This window comes from Anolis sagrei, chromosome Y (genome assembly GCF_037176765.1).
Source record: "Anolis sagrei isolate rAnoSag1 chromosome Y, rAnoSag1.mat, whole genome shotgun sequence".
NCBI lineage: Eukaryota > Metazoa > Chordata > Lepidosauria > Squamata > Dactyloidae > Anolis > Anolis sagrei.
In genome coordinates, this window is record NC_090035.1 from 49,547,205 (window position 1) to 49,564,390 (window position 17,186).

At 46.9% G+C, this 17,186-nt stretch overlaps 1 protein-coding gene across 3 annotated transcripts in view; it reads left to right on the top strand.

Annotated features, from left to right (window-relative positions):
- LOC137095239 (transcription factor Gibbin-like) overlaps positions 1-17,186 on the top strand; it is a 660,796-nt gene that overhangs the window by 640,914 nt on the left and 2,696 nt on the right. Inside the window, exon 6 of one of the 3 annotated variants that reach the window (XR_010908820.1) lies at positions 16,957-17,031. The exons of the other annotated variants lie outside the window; for them this stretch is intronic. The gene's annotated coding sequence lies outside the window, so the exon portion shown is untranslated. The remainder of the gene's footprint in view (positions 1-16,956; positions 17,032-17,186) is intronic. 3 annotated transcript variants of the gene reach the window in all.

Genomic DNA, 17,186 nt, shown 5'->3' on the forward strand with positions numbered 1-17,186 from the left:
TACTAGCTTAGGGACCCAGCGCTGCCTGGGTTATTTGAGAAAGGAATTGTGCATCAAGGTTGGTCTTTATCAGTTATGTATATGGCTCGCAGTGGTCTCAGGAAGTTAGTGAAGGTACTGCGAGTCCCATCATCTGTGGTCCACTGTCCTCCAAATAGCACCAGAATGGAGAGTGGGTTGTGGGGGCTCTGTGTGCCAAGTTCTGTGGGTCATGGGGGCTCTGTGACCAATCATTGGATGAGTGTTGCAGACAACTTTGGAATTCAGTGGAGGTACTTGAAGTCCCATCATCCATAGTCTGTTCTCCCCTAAACCTCACCAGAATGTTGAGTTGGCCAGGAGGCTCTCTGTGCAAAGTTTGGTCATTCTTGGTATTTGGGTAAGTGTCGCTGTGGTTTAAGGAAGTGAGTGAAGGTACTGTAAGTCCCATCATCCACTGTCCATCCTCCTCTAAACAGCATCGGGATGTAGAGTGGGTCATAGGGACTCTATGATCAGACATTAGATGAGGGTTGCAGACATCTTGGGAAGGAAGTGGAGGTACTTGAAGTCCCATCATCCATGGTCTGTCCTCCTCGAAAGTGCACCAGGATGTAGAGTGGGTCATGGGGACGCTGTGTGCCAAGTTTGGTCTTGATCAGTCATTGGCAAGGGTCTCAGTGGTCTCAGGAAGTGAGTTAAGTGACTGCAAGTCCCATCATCCATTGTCAAATTCTTCCAAACTGCACCAGGATGTAGAGTGGGTCATACGGGCTCTCTGTGCAAATTGTGGTCTTGATCCATCATTGTTGGCAGTTGTAACTGCACCAGGATGTAGAGTGGGTCATGGGGACTCTGTGTGCCAAGTTTGTTCTTGATCACTCATTGCATGAGTGTCACCGTGGTCTCAGGAAGTGAGTGAAGGTACTGCAAGTCCGTCCTGCTCCAAACAGCACCAAGTTGTAGAGTGGCTCATGAGGGGTCGGTGTGCCAAGTTTGATCTTGATCGGTCATTAGAAGAGGGTTGCAGATGTCTTGGGAAGGTAGTGGAGGTACTTGAAGCCCCATCATCCATGGTCTGTCGTTCTTGAAAGAACAGCAGCATGTAGAGTGGGTCATGGGGGTGCTGTGTGCCAAGTTTGGTCTTGATCAGTCATTGGCGAGGGTCTCAGTGGTCTCAGGAAGTGAGCGAAGTGACTGCAAGTCCCATCATCCTTCTCAAAATTCTTCCAAAGCGCACCAGGATGTTGAGTGGGTCATGCGTGTTGGCTGTGAGAATTGTGGTCCTGATCCATCATTGTTGGCAGTTGTAATGGTTATAGGAAGAGAGTGCAGGTATTGTAAGTCCCATCATCCATGGTGCATCCTCTTCCGAACCATAGCAGGATGTAGAGTGCATCATGGAGACTCAGTGTGCCAAGTCTGGTCATTATCAGTAATTGGATGAGGTTTGCAGTGGTTTCAGCAATTGAGTCAAGGTACTGGGAGTCCCATAATCCATGATCCATCCCCATCCAAACGACACCAGGGCGTAGAGTGGGTCATGGAGAGGTCTATGTGCCAAGTTTGGTCTTGATCACTCATTGGATCAAGGTCACAGAGATCTCGGAAAGTGAGTGATGATACTGCAAGTGCCATCATCCATGGTTCATCCTCCTCCAAACTGCAGTAGGATGTAGAGTGGATCGTGGGGGCTCTGTGTGCCAAGTTTGGTGTTTATCGGTTATGGAATGAATGTTGCTGTGGTTTCAGAAATTGAGTGAAGGTCCTGCAAGTCCCATTATCCATGGTCCACCCTCCTGCTCCTCCAAGCGCAGCAGGATGTAGAGTGGGTCATGAGGGCTCTGTGTGCCAAGTGTAGTTTTTATTGGTCATTGGATAAGGGTTGGAGTAGGTCCAGTAAGTGAGTGAGGTTACTTGAAGTCCCATCATCCATGGTCAATCCTCCTCTGAACTGCACCAGGTTGTAGGGTGGGTCATGGGGCTCTATTTGCCAAGTTTGGTCTTGGTCAGTCATTGGATGAGTGTCGCAGCAGTATTGGGAAGTAAGTGAAGTTACTTCAAGTCCTATTATCCATCTTGCACCCTCCTTGAATCTGCACCAGGATATCAAGAGGGTCATGGAAGCTCTGTTTGCTAACTTTGGTCTTGATCAGTCATTGGATAAGGGTCGTAGTGGCAAATAGAGCCCCAAGTGAGTGGAGGTACTTCAAGTTCCATCATCCATGGGCCATCCTCCTCCAAACTGCAGTAGGAAGTAGAATGGGTCATGGGTGCTCTGTGTGCCAAGTTTGGTCTTTATCGGTATTTGTTGGGGGCCACAATGGTTTTTGGGATTCAAAGTATTGGAAAACACTACAACCCCATCATTTATTGTCCTCCCTCCCCCAAACCTCACCAGGATGTAAAGGGTGTCATGGGAGTTATGTGTGCCAAGTTTAGTCTAGTTCAGTCATTGTTGTGGGTTGCAGCGGTCTCGGAAAGCGAGTGGAGGTACTTCAAGTCCCATCATCCATGGTCTACCCTCCTCCAAACCACAGTAGGATGTAGAGTGGGTCATGGGGGCTCTGTGTGCCAAGTTTGGTATTTATCGGCCTTTTGTTGGGGGCCACAGTGGTCCATGGGAACCAAACTGTTTGAAAGTAATACAAATCCCATAATCCGTGGTCCACCTCCTCCAAACCACAGCAGGACGTAAAGGGGGTCATGGGGGTTATGTGTGCCAAGTTTGGTGCAGGTGCGTCACCCATGTTGGTCACAGTGGCCTGTGAAAGTGGCAGCCAATCAGAAAACTGCCACATACACTTCCGCCCTACTTCCCCCCTCCACATACAAACAAACATTCACTTTTATTATATACTAGCTTGGGGACCCGGCGTTGCCCGGGTTATTAGAGAAAGTGGGTAATGGCGGTTTTGTATGCCAAGTTTGGTCTTTATTGGTCTTTGGATAACGGCTGCATTATTTTCAGGAAGTGAGTGAAGGTACTTGAAGTCCCATCATCCATGGCCCATCCTCCTACAAACAGCAGCAGGATATAGAGTGGGTCATGGGGGCTCTGTGTGCCAAGTTTGGTCTTTATCAGTCATTAGATGAGGGTGGCAGTGGTGTCAGTAAGTGAGTGAAGGTACCACAAGTCCCATCATCCAAAGTCCATCCTCATTCTAACTGCAGCAGGATGTAGAGTGGATCATGGGGGCTCTGTGTGCCAAGTTTGGTCTTGATTGGTCATTAGAAGAGGGTTGTAGCAATCTTCGGAAGGGAGTGGAGGTACTTGAAGTCCCATCATCCATGGTCTGTCCTCCTCCAAACTGTACCAGGATGTAGAGTGGGTCATTGGAGCTCCATGTGCCAAGTTTAGTCTTGATTAGTCATTGGCGAGGGTCTCAGTGGTCTCAGGAAGTGAGCAAAGGTACTTCAAGTCCCATCATCCATCTCCAATTTTTTCCAAACAACACCAGGACGTAAAGTGGGTCAAGAGAGGTCTATGTGCCAAGTTTGGTCTTGATCCGTCATTGGATGAGGTTTGCAGAGGTCTCAGAATGTGAGTGAAGGTACTGGAAATTCCATCATCCATGGTCAACCCTCCTCCAAAACTGCAGCAGGCTGTAGAGTGGGTCATGGGGGCTCTGTGTGCCAACTTTGGTCTTGATTGGTCATTAGATGAGTTTTACAGCAGTCTTGGGGAGTGGAGGTACTTGAAGTCCCATCATCCATGATCTGTCCTCCTCCAAACCACACCAGGATGTAGAGTGGGTCATTGGAGCTCCATGTGCCAAGTTTAGTCTTGATTAGTCATCGGCGAGGGTCTCAGGGGTCTCAGGAAGTGAGTGAAGTGACTGCAATTCCCATCATCCATTGTCAAATTCTTCCAAACCGCACCAGGATGTAGAGTGGGTCATGCTGGGTCTCTGTGTAAATTGTGGTCCTGATCCATCATCGTTGGTAGTTGTAATGGTCTTAGGAAGGGAGTGCAGGTATTGCAAGTCCCATCGTCCATGGTGCATCCTCCTTCAAACTGCACCTGGATGTAGAGTGCGTCATGGAGACTCAGTGTGCCAAGTTTGGTATTTATTGGTAATTGGATGAGGGTTGCAGTGGTCTGAAGAATTGAGCAATGGTACTACAAGTCCCATAATCCACGGTCCATCCCCGGCCAAACCGCACCAGGACGTAAAGTGGATCATGAGAGGTCTATGTGCGAAGTTTGGTCCTGATCAGTCATTGGATAAGGTTAACAGCGGTCTCAGAATGTGAGTGGTGGTACTGCAAGCCCCATCATCCATCGTTCATACTCCTCCAAACTGCAGTAGGATGTAGAGTGGGTGATGGGGGCTCTGTGTGCCTATTTCGGTCTGTATTGGTAGTGTTCTGACCCAGCCCCCTTTGGCCTTTCCTTTCCCCTCTTTGTCATCTCGGAATGTTGGATTTGAGGCTGGCCAATCAGAGACCATATGCAAATTTCCTTCTCATGTCCCCGTTTCTGCCATGAACCCTCTTCTCCACCAGGGGCTCCTCTTGAAGCTGGCCAATCAGAGACCATATGCAAATAGCACCACAGCGGCAGCCAATCAGAACGCTGCCACATACACTTCCGCCCTCCACACTTCCTCTGTCCTATACAAACAAACACTCTTCTTTATTATATATATAGATATAGATATATATAGGTATAGACTAGCTTGGGAACCCAGCGCTGCCCAGGTTATTTTAGAAATGAATTGTGTATCAAGGTGGATCTTTATCAGTTATTTGTATGGCTCGCAGTGGTCTCAGGAAGTTAGTGACAGTACTGTGAGTCCCATCATCTGTGGTCCATCCTCCTCCAAACTGCAGCAGGATGGAGAGTGGATCATGGGCGTATTTGGTATTTGGATGAGTGTCGCTGTGGTTTCAGGAAATGAGTGGTTCTGCAAGTCCTATCATCCATCTTCTGTCCTCCTTCAAACAGCACCGGGATGTAGGGTGGGTCATGGGGGGCTCAGTGTGCCAAGTTTGATCTTGATTGGTCATTAGATGAGGGATGCAGCAGTTTTGAGAAGGGAGTGGAGGTACTTGAAGTCCCAGTCTTGAGAAGGGAGTGGAGGTACTTGAAGTCTGTCCTCCTCGAAAGTGCACCAGGATGTAGAGTGGGTCATGGGGGCTCTGTGTGCCAAGTTTGGTCTTGATCAGTCATTGGTGAGGGTCTCAGTGGTCTCAGGAAGTGAGTGAAGTGACTGCAAGTCCCATCATCCATCTCCAAATTTTTCCAAACCGCACCAGGATGTAGAGTGGGTCATGCGGGCTCTCTGTGTGAATTGTGATCCTGATCCATCATTGTTGGCAGTTGTAATGGTCTCAGGAACAGAGTGCATGTATTGCAAGTCCCATCGTCTATGGTGCATCCTCCTCCAAACCGTACCAGGATGTAGAGTGCATCATGGAGACTCAGTGTGCCATGTTTGGTCTTTGTCGGTAATTGGATGATGGTTGAATTATTTATTTATTTATTACTGGTGCTTTTACCCCGCCCTTCTCAACCCCCGGAGGGGGACTCAGGGCGGCTTACAAAAAAGGCAGAATTCAATGCCTATACATAATAATACATAGTATACAAAATATAAAATATAAAAGAACAATATACAAAATGTAATTAAAACGATTATCACAATAAAACATCAGCACTGGTACCTAAAACATTATATAAACATCGTATAAACATCATATAAAAGCATTCTTGTAAACAGCGTTTCGTTTCCAGAGTTCCACATAACCAATCCATTAGTCATTTCCTAGCCATCAGTAGAGTTCTTCTTTATTTACCCGCTTGTCCAAATGCCTGGTCCCAGATCCATGTTTTTAGTTTTTTCCTGAAAGAAAGGAGCGTAGTTGCAGATCTGATTTCCCCGGGGAGAGAATTCCATAGGCGGGGGGCCACCACCGAGAAGGCCCTGCTCCCCGTCCCCGCCAATCTCACCTGTGATAAAGGCGGGGTCGAGAGCAGGACCTCCCCAGAGGATCTTAGGCTCCGGGGTGGGACGTAGAGGGAGATCCGTTCGGACAGATACACTGGGTCTCAGGAATTGAGCAAAGGTACTGCAAGTCCCATGATCCATGGTCCATCCCCGGCCAAACCACACCAGGGTGTAAAGTGGGTCATAAGATGTCAACGTGCCAAGTTTGGTGTAGATCAATCATTGGATGAAGGTCATAGCAGTCTCAGAAAGTGAGTGATGGTACTGCAAGTCCCATCATCCATGGTGCATCCTCCTCCAAACTGCAGTAGGATGTAGAGTTAGTGAAGGTACTGCAAATCCCTCAGGCCCTTTCCTTTCTCTTCTCATCCATTTGAGAATGTTAGAATATTTTGTTTGTTTTTTGGTTGTTTTTGTCGTGTCAGGAGCGACTTGAGAAACTGCAAGTTGTTTCTGGTGTGAGAGGACATTGCCCAGAGGACGCCAGGATGTTTTGATGTTTTACCATCCTTGTGGGAGGCTTCTCTCATGTCCCCGCTTCGCTCATTAACCCTCTTCACCACCAGGGGCTCCTGATGAAACTGGCCAATCAGAAACTATATGCAAATTTCCTTCTCTCATGTCCCCGCTTCTCTCATTAACCCTCTCCGCCACCAGGGGCTCATGTTGATGTTGACCAATCAGAAACTATATGCAAATTTCCTTTCCCCTCTGAGGATGTTGGAGTTTTCAGGCTGGCCAATCAGAGACCTTATGCAAATTGTACCACAGTGGCAGCCAATCAGAAAGCTGGCACATACACCGTCCTACGTCCACCACACTTCCTCCGCACTTCCGCCGCATACAAACTTTGACTTTTATTATATACAGAGATATAGATATAGATATAGGTATAGGTATATTTGGTTGTATCAGGAGCAATTTGAGAAACTGCAAGTTGCTTCTGGTGTGAGAGACTTGGCCATCTGCAAGGACGTTGCACATGGGGAGCTTGAGCTGATGGAAGGAGCTCATCCATGCTCTCCCCCAGATTCGAACTTGTGCCCTGGTGGTCTTCTGTTCTGCTGGCACAAGGGTTTAACCCACTGCACCACCGGGAGCCCCTGAGCACACTGGAGACCTTCAAGTGCTTTGCTTCCCCAACACTAATATCTATGCCAGGGGTCCTCAAACTTTTTAAATAGAGGGCCAGGTCACAGTCCCTCAAACTGTTGGAGGGCTGGATTATAATTTGAAAAAAAATATGAATGAATTCCCATGTACACTGCACATATCTTATTGGTAGTGCAACCCCCCCCCCCATAAAAACAATAAAATAATTAAAATGAAGAACAATTTTAACAAATATAAACTTATTAGTATTTCAATGGGAAGTGTGGGCATGCTTTTGGCTGGTGAGATAGGATTGTTGTTGTTGTTGTTATTGTTGTTGTGTGCTTTCAAGTTGTTTCAGACTTAGGTTGACCCTGAACGAGGGCCGGGTAAATGACCTTGGAGGATCGTATCCAGGCCCTGGGCCTTAGTTTGAGGACCCCTGATCTATGCTGAAAAATGCTTGTTGAGATGTTCCTGTAATCCAGGGGAAGGGAGTAACCTCTGGCTTCTCTTTGTCAAGACAATGATGGTCTTCATCTCCCAGTCTGAATCTACCCAAGATCCAACCAGTCTAGTCCCTTGCCTCCTACTTGTCTTATCATTTCTAATCAGTAGCTTGAAAAAACATGGAAACTTTCAGATCCGTTAGGCTACAATTCCCAGCTTTTGGGGAAAGGAAATGTGTGTAAAAGGAAACAATGGATGTGTGTGAGATGGAAGTTATACTCCAAGTGAGTGGGAAAGTGTGGTGTTGGGAAAGGCTGGTTAAGGTTAATAATCAAAGCTGAACAGGCCACAGCTTTATGAATGAAATATGCTTATTGCTTATTCTAAGCCAGGCATGGACAAACCTTGGCCCTCCAGGTGTCTTGGACTTCATCTCCCACAATTCCTAACAGCCTCAGGCCCCTTCCTTTCCTCAAGAAGGGGCCTGAGGCTATTAAAAATTGTAGGAGTTGGAGTCCAAAACACCAATGTTTGTCCGTGTCTCACCCAGAGAGCTTCTTATCTAGCCCAACTGAGCTATTGTGTTTGCAGTCATAGTTCCTTGTTATACTGATACTAGCCATCTCCTGCCAGACATTGCTGTGGCCCAACTGGTGATCTGGAAAATAAAATAATGAGAAAAGTGTTGGTTTCTAATAATTTTAATTTCTTTATGTTTGAAGGTAAACAGTATTTCTTGTTGTTCCTTTGTCAGTGTTGATATAGAGATGGTCTGGTTTGCCCACTCTGGAACATGCAACATGTAATTGTCCTTCTTTAGGGGTCCCTTTCAAATCTGTGATACTGTATCTGTCATATATATGTGTGTGTGTGAATCATATATATCTATGGTTGGCTGGCTCTTTGTCAGGAGGGCTTTGATTATGTTTTCTTGCCTTGGTGAACGGAGTTAGACCGGATGGCCTTAAGGCAGCATTTCTCACGAAGGTGTGTCAAAAGGGTTGCCAAAGACTACCAGAAAAAACAGTATTTTTTGTTGGTCATGGGGGTTCTGTGTGGGAAGTTTGGTCCAATTCTATCATTGGTGGGGTTCAGAATACTCTTTGATTGTAGGTAAACTAAATCTGCATAACTACTACTCCCAAATGTCAAAGTCTATTTCCTCCAAACTCCATCTGTGTTAATAAATGGGCATATGGAGTACTCGTGCCAAGATTAGTCTAGATCCTTCATTGTTTCACTCCACAGTGCTCTCTGGATGTAGGTGAACTACAACTCCCAAACTCAAGGTCAATGCTCACCAAACCCTTCTAGTGTTTTATGTTGGTCATGGGAGTCCTGTGTGCCAAGTTAGGTTTAATTCCATCATTTGGTGGAGTTCAGAATGCTCTTGGATTGTAAGTGAACTATAAATCCCAGCAACTCCCAAATGATAAAATCATTTTTTTGAGTGATAGTCACTCTTTGGATTAGAAGGTGTCTTGTGGCCAAATTTGGTGGTAATTAATCCAGCAGTTTTTGAGTTATGATGTCACTCAAAATGAACAGAGCATATATATATTTTCTTCGTGGTCTGTGAATGCACACATGTGGAGTGTCTGCGCCTGCTCAGGCACCAAACTTTTCAAGTTTTGGCAGTAACCCCGCCCAGTCCCCGGCAGGGCATAAAATACACCCTGCACCTGTTTTTCCGCCACAAGGCTCACTTCGGAACTTCTGGTGATGTCCACAACTCGTTTTAAACACTGCATGCAGTGTTCCAGAATGATACCGGAATCAGAAAGCACTCTTTGTGCCTTCTTTGCCTCGGTAAGGCACATATCACCGATTCGTGCCGTCATTGCCAAGCCTTGACTGCTCAATCTCAAAAGAACCGAGTTCATTGTCTACGGTACCTGCTGTATCAGCAGTCCTTGGCAGCGACACCTTCAACATCAACTGCACAGCCAACTGTGCGGTACGACGTCAGCGTCGGTCGATCTGCCTCCACCAGCTTAGCCCGCAACTCGTCAGACAAAGACAACTAAGGGCACGCAGAAAAGGTCTCAGTCGATAATGACTACGATGTCAAAGACTACCAGACTGGCCAAGCAGGCTAAAAGGCCATGTACGGTGACTACGGAAACCGTATGGGTGTGCCATTCTTCGACAAGCTCTGTGATATTGGTGAGATCAGCCCATTCCACAAGGTCGACAACTGCAACACCGCCATCTTTGACTGCGGTGCGCATTGCCTTTAGGAGGGCGCAGGAAGAATCCCATCGGGCTGTGACCTCCTCCTCATCGGTCTCTCCCATTCCGGGGAAATCGCTGTCAAAGACTGCGCCGACTCAGCCGCCGGCTAAAAAGAAGAAGATGGTGCCTCAACCTTCTTCCTCTTTCTCTTCTTTGAGAAGAGCAACAACTGCCTCATCGGCCAGCTCGTCAGCGAGGTCTTCGTTGATTCAGTCGGCCTAGCCGGAGCCCCTCCATCAGCCGACGCAGGAGGAGCAGGTGCCGCCTGAAGTGTCTGAAGTGCCCGAAGAGCGGCCAAAATTGCAGGTAATCTCGGTTGATACCATGATAAAAGTACCAAACCGGCCAGCTGGACTTACTGCTAGACAAGAGCTCTTTCCACCCACGGCGACGCCGGAAAGAGGGAGACAAACTGCCAGGCTGGCACGTGCTGCTCAATCCTAGGCCTCCAAACAACCTCCTCCCCCATCCTCACCTTGGCTCCCACCGCCTCCTCCACCTCTACACAACCCTTCCTCATCCTCGCCCCCTCCATCTGAAGCGGAGGAAGAAGAGAAAGATGGAGAACTTGCCGCCTCGGTTCAATCGGGCTCGGTACTGTTGCTCGGTATCAAGAGATCCTCTACCCATGATGCCTACAAGGTCAACCCTCTGTCGCCGATGGGCAATGTCAGGGCCTTTGCTGACCAGATGGCCCTAATGGCCGATACTTTGGGCCTGGAAATAAAACATACTCCCAAGGCAGTGACTGATCCAGGTTTTAAGCGAGTCCAGTCAGAGATGCCACCATCTCCTCTTTTGCTTTTTCTTCCGTATCTCCTGGATGTAATTCAGGCTTCATGGAAAACTCAGTCATCCATTCCTCCCAGTTCTAAAAAGATTAAGGCCTGGTACCGCATGGATGATGATGGCCTGGAATGGCTGGAACACCACCCCGATCCAAATTCGGTGGTTGTGAACGCGGCGCAGGCATTCAGGAGGCAGTCCTCGACTCCTTCAGACTGAGAGGGCAAAAGGTTCAATGCCGTCGGTCGGAAGCTATACTCCGGTGCCCTCCTTTTGGCCACAATGGCAAACTACGGTGCATGTATGGGGGCATACCAACAAATCCTTTGGGGAAAAGCCCTGCCCTTCTTCCAGCGGATGTTGGAAGAAGACCATTCGGTCCTGACCACCCTGGCCCAGGAGGCGAAATCTTTGGTGTATCACCAGATGCAAATGGCCAAGCACACGGGTGACACGGCCTGGAAGATGATTGCGCATGCGGCCGCCATCAGAAGGCATGCCTGGCTCCGGTCGTCAGGACTATCAATGTTCTCAAGACAAGTCATTGAGGACTTGCCTTTCGACGCCTTTGGCCTCTTTAATGCGGGCACCGATGATAAGTTGAAGGCTAACCAAGACTTTAAGATCCTGGCAGCCAAATGCGGATTGAAAATCAGTCCAAAGCCCAAAGAACAAGGTGGTTCCAGTATTCGAGGCGGCGGAGTGGAGCTCCATACTGACAGTTCCCGTACTGCCAAACCTTTCGCCTGCTGCAAGCTATGCAACAGCAAATCCAACAGCCGCAGCAGCCCCAACAGTGTCGTTCTCAGCCACAGCAGCAACACTCTAGAGCCCGCCACACTTCCAGTGAGATTCACCCCAGGCATCGAGTTTGACGTTTTCCTGGATGATACCATCTCCTTATTCGATACCAATGCCATTCCCATGCTCGTCCCTGCAAATCCTGCCATCGGACCTCGACCTTGACACCCGCCATTTGGTGACCACCTTGTGAACTTCATCGATGCACGGTGAAGTATCACCTCAGATGTGTCGGTGCTAAGGATTGTGGTGGTTATGCATTGGAGTTCCAAGAGCTCCCTCTAACGGAGCAGATCCTTGAGACTGAACCCTCCTCTCCAATTCTATCGGAGGTCGACACTCTTCAAAAGGGGGCAATTTCTCCCATTCCAGATTGCTTCAATGGGCGGGCCTTCTTCTCAACATACTTCACCATCCCCAAACCAGATGGTTCCCTCTGCCCAGTTTTGGACTTGAGAGATCTCAACTCTTTCAACAAACCCCAGAAGTTCAGAATGGTGACAGTGTTGCCCATACTCCCCCTCCTCAGGCATGGGGATTTCTTTTCGTCCATCAATCTCTGAGATGCTTATTTCCACCTATTGATATGGCAGAACCACAGATGCTTCCTGGCATTCCGGGTCGCGGGTCAAACATACACTTTCAATGTGCTTCTGTTCAGGCTCGTAATGGCCCCAAGGACTTTCACAAAATGTATGTCGGTAGTGGCCGCATGCCTCAGAAGGGAAAAAAATCTGGATTTTTCCATATTTAGATGATTGGTTGCTGGCAGCGTGCTCCTCACGCTTCTAAAATCCCAAATCCAAAAGACCCTCTCCCTCCTTGGGGATCTTGGTCTCCAGCTGAAGAAACAAATGTCGCACTTGACTCCAATGCACATAAAGTTCATCGACACCATGTTCAATTAGCTGACCCAGTCAGTATACCTTCCCAAAGCAAGATTCTGGGCGCTCTGCCTCAAAGCACTCCGAGGTAACCTGTCCTGCACGGTAATGGCCAAACAGGTCCAAATCCTCCTAGGTCACATGGCATCAACGGTGATGGTAACCCCACTGGCAAGACTGCGGTTCCAGCCTCTACAGAGGTGGTTCCTCGACCACTTCAACCCAATCACAGATCACACGGCAAAGAGTCTCACCATGCCGCTACCTGTAAGAATATCCTTAAAATGGTAGACAGTTCAACATCATATCTGCAGGGGCATTCCCTTCCATCCTGACCCTCCATTCATCACCCTGACAACGGATGTGTCAATGTTCGCATGGGAATGCCATACAGGAGAACTCTTCGTCCAAGATCTTTGGTCTGCCGAGGAGAGGCTATGCCACGTCAACTACCTGGAGCTCCTAGCAATCTTCAAGTCTCTAAGAGCCTTTGCCCTTCTGGTCACCCCCAAACATCCAGTTCACCATGGAAAAAGAAAATGAAGGAAGACTGCCATTTCTAGATATCCTAGTCATCTGCAAATCGGATCAACAATTTGGTCACACCGTTTACAGAAAACCCACACACACAGATAGATATCTACATAAAAACTACAACCATCACCCAAGTCAAAAATGAAGCACCATTAAAGCCTTGGCAGACTGCGCAAAAAGAATCTGCGAACCACCTCAACTTGCCTTCAACAATATGACTCAGAGACTCTTTGTGTTGTTCCTTTCAAGGCTCTCGATAGCCTCGGTACCATGATTTTACTATGACGTTTATTTTCATGCAATTATGATATATGTGCCCTCATTTCAATGAGTGTGTTCATACTTTGGTAACGGCCTTCTTTTCTGGCCGAAGGAGGATCACGAACTCTTGTGTTATGAATGTGTTGTTCCCCTTCTTTCAGGGGATACTGTGGTTTTTGATACTTCAATAAAACTGTTTGGTCCTTTATTAAAGGGTCAGTTTGTTTTTCCTGCCTCCGGGACCTCAGCTTGCTAGTCTCCACATGTGTGCATTCACAGAGACCACAAAGAAAAATGGTAGGTTTATTTATTTGTCGTGTCAGGGCAACCAGTCAATTATATTACATTTCTATCAGAACAAAGCAAACAGACAGACAAAATACAAAATTTGTGACTTTGGTAGTTGATTAAATGTCCTTTGACCAGTATCTGGCCACTTGGAGTGCTTCTGGTGTCCTCCATTGTGCATGTGCTTCTGGTGTCCTCCATTGTGCATGTGGCAGGGTTTAGGTTGCATTGCAGCAAGTGGTCAGTGGTTTGCTCCTCTCCACACTCGCATGTCGAGGATTCCACTTTGTAGCCCCATTTCTGAAGGTTGGCTCTACATCTTGTGGTGCCAGAGTGCAGTCTGTTCAGCACCTTCCAAGTCGCCCAGTCCTCTGTGTGCCCAGGGGGAGTCTCTTTTTTGGTATCAGCCATTGGTTGAGGTTTTGGGTTTGAGCCTGCCACTTTTGGACTCTCGCGTGCTGAGGTGTTCCAGCGAATGTCTCAGTAGATCTTAGAAAACTATTTCTAGATTTAAGTCATTGACGTGCTGGCTGATACCCAGGGGATGAGCTGGAGATGTCTCTGCCTTGGTCCTTTCACCATTGGCTGCTACTTCCTGGCGGATGTCAGGTGGTGCAATACCGGCTAAGCAGTGTAGTTTCTCCAGTAGTGTAGGGCGCAGACACCCCGTGATAATGTGGCATGTTTCATTAAGAGCCACATCCACTGTTTTAGTGTGGTGAGATGTGTTCCACACTGGGCATGCATACTCAGCAGCAAAGTAGTACAGCGCAAGGGCAGATGTCTTCACTGTATCTGGTTGTGATCCCCAGGTTGTGCCAGTCAGCTTTCGTATGATATTGTTTCTAACACCCACTTTTTGCTTGATGTTCAGGCAGTGCTTCTTGTAGGTAAGAGCACGGTCCAGAGTGACTCCCAGCTATTTGGGTGCGCTGCAATGCTCCAGTGGGATTCCTTCCCATGTGATCTTCAGAGCTCGGGATGCTTCTCTATTCTTGAGATGAAAGGCACATGTCTGTGTTTTAGATGGGTTGCAGATCAGGTGGTTTTCCCTGCAATAGGCAGTAAGAACACCTAGAGCTTCGGAAAGCTTCTGTTCTACAATATCAAAGCTCTCTACTTGAGCAGTAATGGCACGATCATCAACATAGATGCTCTCTGTCCCTTCTGGCAGTGGCTGGTCATTTGTGTAGATGTTGAACATGGATGGAGCAAGCACACTCCCCTGAAGCAGGTCATTCTTCTGTTTCCACCATCTGCTTCTCTGGCCCTAGAACTCAACAAAAAAGCTCCTGTTTTGTAGCAGGTTTCCTATGAGGCAAGTGAGGTGGTAGTCCTTTGTGATATTATACATTTTTCTCAGGAGGATGCCATGGTTCACAGTATCACAGGCTGACAGGTCTTTGAAGACAGCTCCTGTTATCTACTGCCTTTCAAAGCCATCTTCTATTAGTCAGGTTCAACACTTGCAATGTGCAGCTTTTGCCTTTTCTGAAGCCAGCTTGCTGTAGGATCAGACATGGGTCTTTTTTTCCATAATTTTATGCAAAATAGGTCTCTCCAGAACTTTGTAGAGGTGGCACAACAGGGAGATTGGTCTGTAGCTTTTGGATCATTACGGTCTTTGCCTGGCTTCAAGATGGCAATGACTCTTGCTTTCCTCCAGATTTTGGGGATCTGACAGGATGCAGTGCAGTTGTTCATCAGCTCCAGCAGCCAGTGCCTTGCTTTTGGACCAAAGTTCTTGATTTGTTCCTTCCGTAGATCATCCAGGCCAGCTGCTTTGCCATTTTTACATTTATTGAGAGCCATGTCCAATTCAGTAGATGTAAAGGGTTCATGAAGGTTGTTGTTCTCAATCTCTGGTTGTCTGGCTATTGGTTTCTTTCCTACTTTTGTGGCCAAGTTGGGTTTCCCCAATGGTAGGTTACATACCTGTGACCATCTTTCTTCAAGTGGTGCTCTGTGAATTCACACAAACCCCCCCAGCTTCCCCTCTAACAAGCCTCTGCCTTTCTTGCTGCCTTGTGGCGTAGGAACTGCTGAGTGTGCGCACGGGGTGCCTTTTATGCCCTGCCTGGGACTGGCCAGGGTTAGCACCAAAACTGTAAAAGTTTAAACTAGGGAAGTTTCCGTTGGTGCCTGCGCAGGCGCAGACACTCCACATGTGTGAATTCACAGAGCACCACTCGAAGGAAGATGGTCACAGGTATGTAACCTACCAATATACATAAATACACACAGTAGCGGTCACCTGCCACATTTTACTGTGGCCCAGTCTGGTGATCTGGAAAATAAAATAATGAGAAAAGTGTTGGTTTCTAATATATGTATTTTCTTTATGTTTGTGGGTAAACAGTATTTCTTGTTGTTCCTTTGTCAGTGTTGATGTGGAGATGGTCTGGTTTGCCCACTCTGGAACATGTAACATGTAATTGTACTTCTTTAGGGGTCCCTTTCAAATCTATGATACTATATCTGCCATATACATATGTGTGTGTGTGAATCATATATTTCTATCTATATCTATGCCAGGATGGCTTTTTGTCAGGAGGGCTTTGATTATGTTTTCTTGCCCTGGTGAAGGGTGTTAGACCGGGGGGGGGGGGGGGGGGAGGGTATGAGAAGGGTTACCAAAGACTACCAGAAAACACAGCATTTTCTGTTGGTCATGGGGGTTCTGTGTGGGAAGTTTGACTCAATTCTGTCATTGGTGGAGTTTGGAATGCTCTTTGATTGTAGGTGAATTATAAATCCCGGGAACTACAACTCCCAAATGTCTATTTCCCCCCAATCCATCTGTATTCATATTGTGCATATTGAGTACTTGTGCCAAGTTTGGTCCAGATCCATCATTGTTTGAGTCCACAGTGCTCTCTGGATGTAGGTGAACTACAACTCCCAAACTCAAGGTCAATGCCTACCAAACCCTTCCAGTATTTTCTGTTCATGGGAGTTCTGTGTACCAGTTTGGTTCAATTCCATCATTTGGTGGAGTTCAGAATGCTCTTTGATTGTAGGTGAACTATAAATCCCAGCAACTACAACTTCCAAATGACAAAATCTTTTTTTTTAGTGATGGTCACTACTTGGTGTGATGATGTGTATTTTTATTCCTATAGTTATGTATTGCTTAGACAAAAGTAAGTTATGGTGAGTATGTAGAATTATATTTTACTAGGGATGGTAACTGGCTTGGCTTGCCTTTAGCTGAGTTGTCATAGCAATGGGGCGGAGCCAACTGCCACTTGACAGTGCAGCTTTTTGAAAGTGGTCAGTCTGTAGCCGGAGAGTTACAGAATAGGACTGATCTGTGGATCAGCAGCCTGTAACCGGGTAGTTACAGAAGAGGATTCTCTAGTGAGAGGATCAGGGAACTGATCTGTAATTAGTAAATTACAGAGGTAGTTGATCCTGTGTGGAAGTGGAAATCCAACAGGAGTCCTGTAGTGATAGAACTACAGAGAGAACTGATTCTTAGTTAAGAATCAAAGTTTGGCATGGAGCCAATACAGTTAAATAAGTCAACTGGCTTATTTGTATTACTAGAATGGTTGTTAAAGAAGGGAATATCTGCCTAAAGAATCTTTATAAATGTAACCAACTAAGTTTGTGCCTCTTGAGTGAAGTAACATTGAATCTATTCTACTCTTGTTATATTCCAATAAACTTGTTACTGTTTTTTTCACAAGCCCTGCCTCTGATACAGTTTCTTCTAAGTCAAACAGCCCTGCATAAGAAGTAAGACCAAATCAGGGACATTAAACGTAAGCTACGCTATCAAATAAGTAAACCCTTTTTAATTAGTGGCCCCTTTGTAAAACAGCTGCTAAATTGGTATTGATAATTGCCCAGCTTCCTCACACTTGGATTAGTAGGTATCTTGTGGCCAAATTTGGTGGTAATTAGTCCAGTGGTTTTT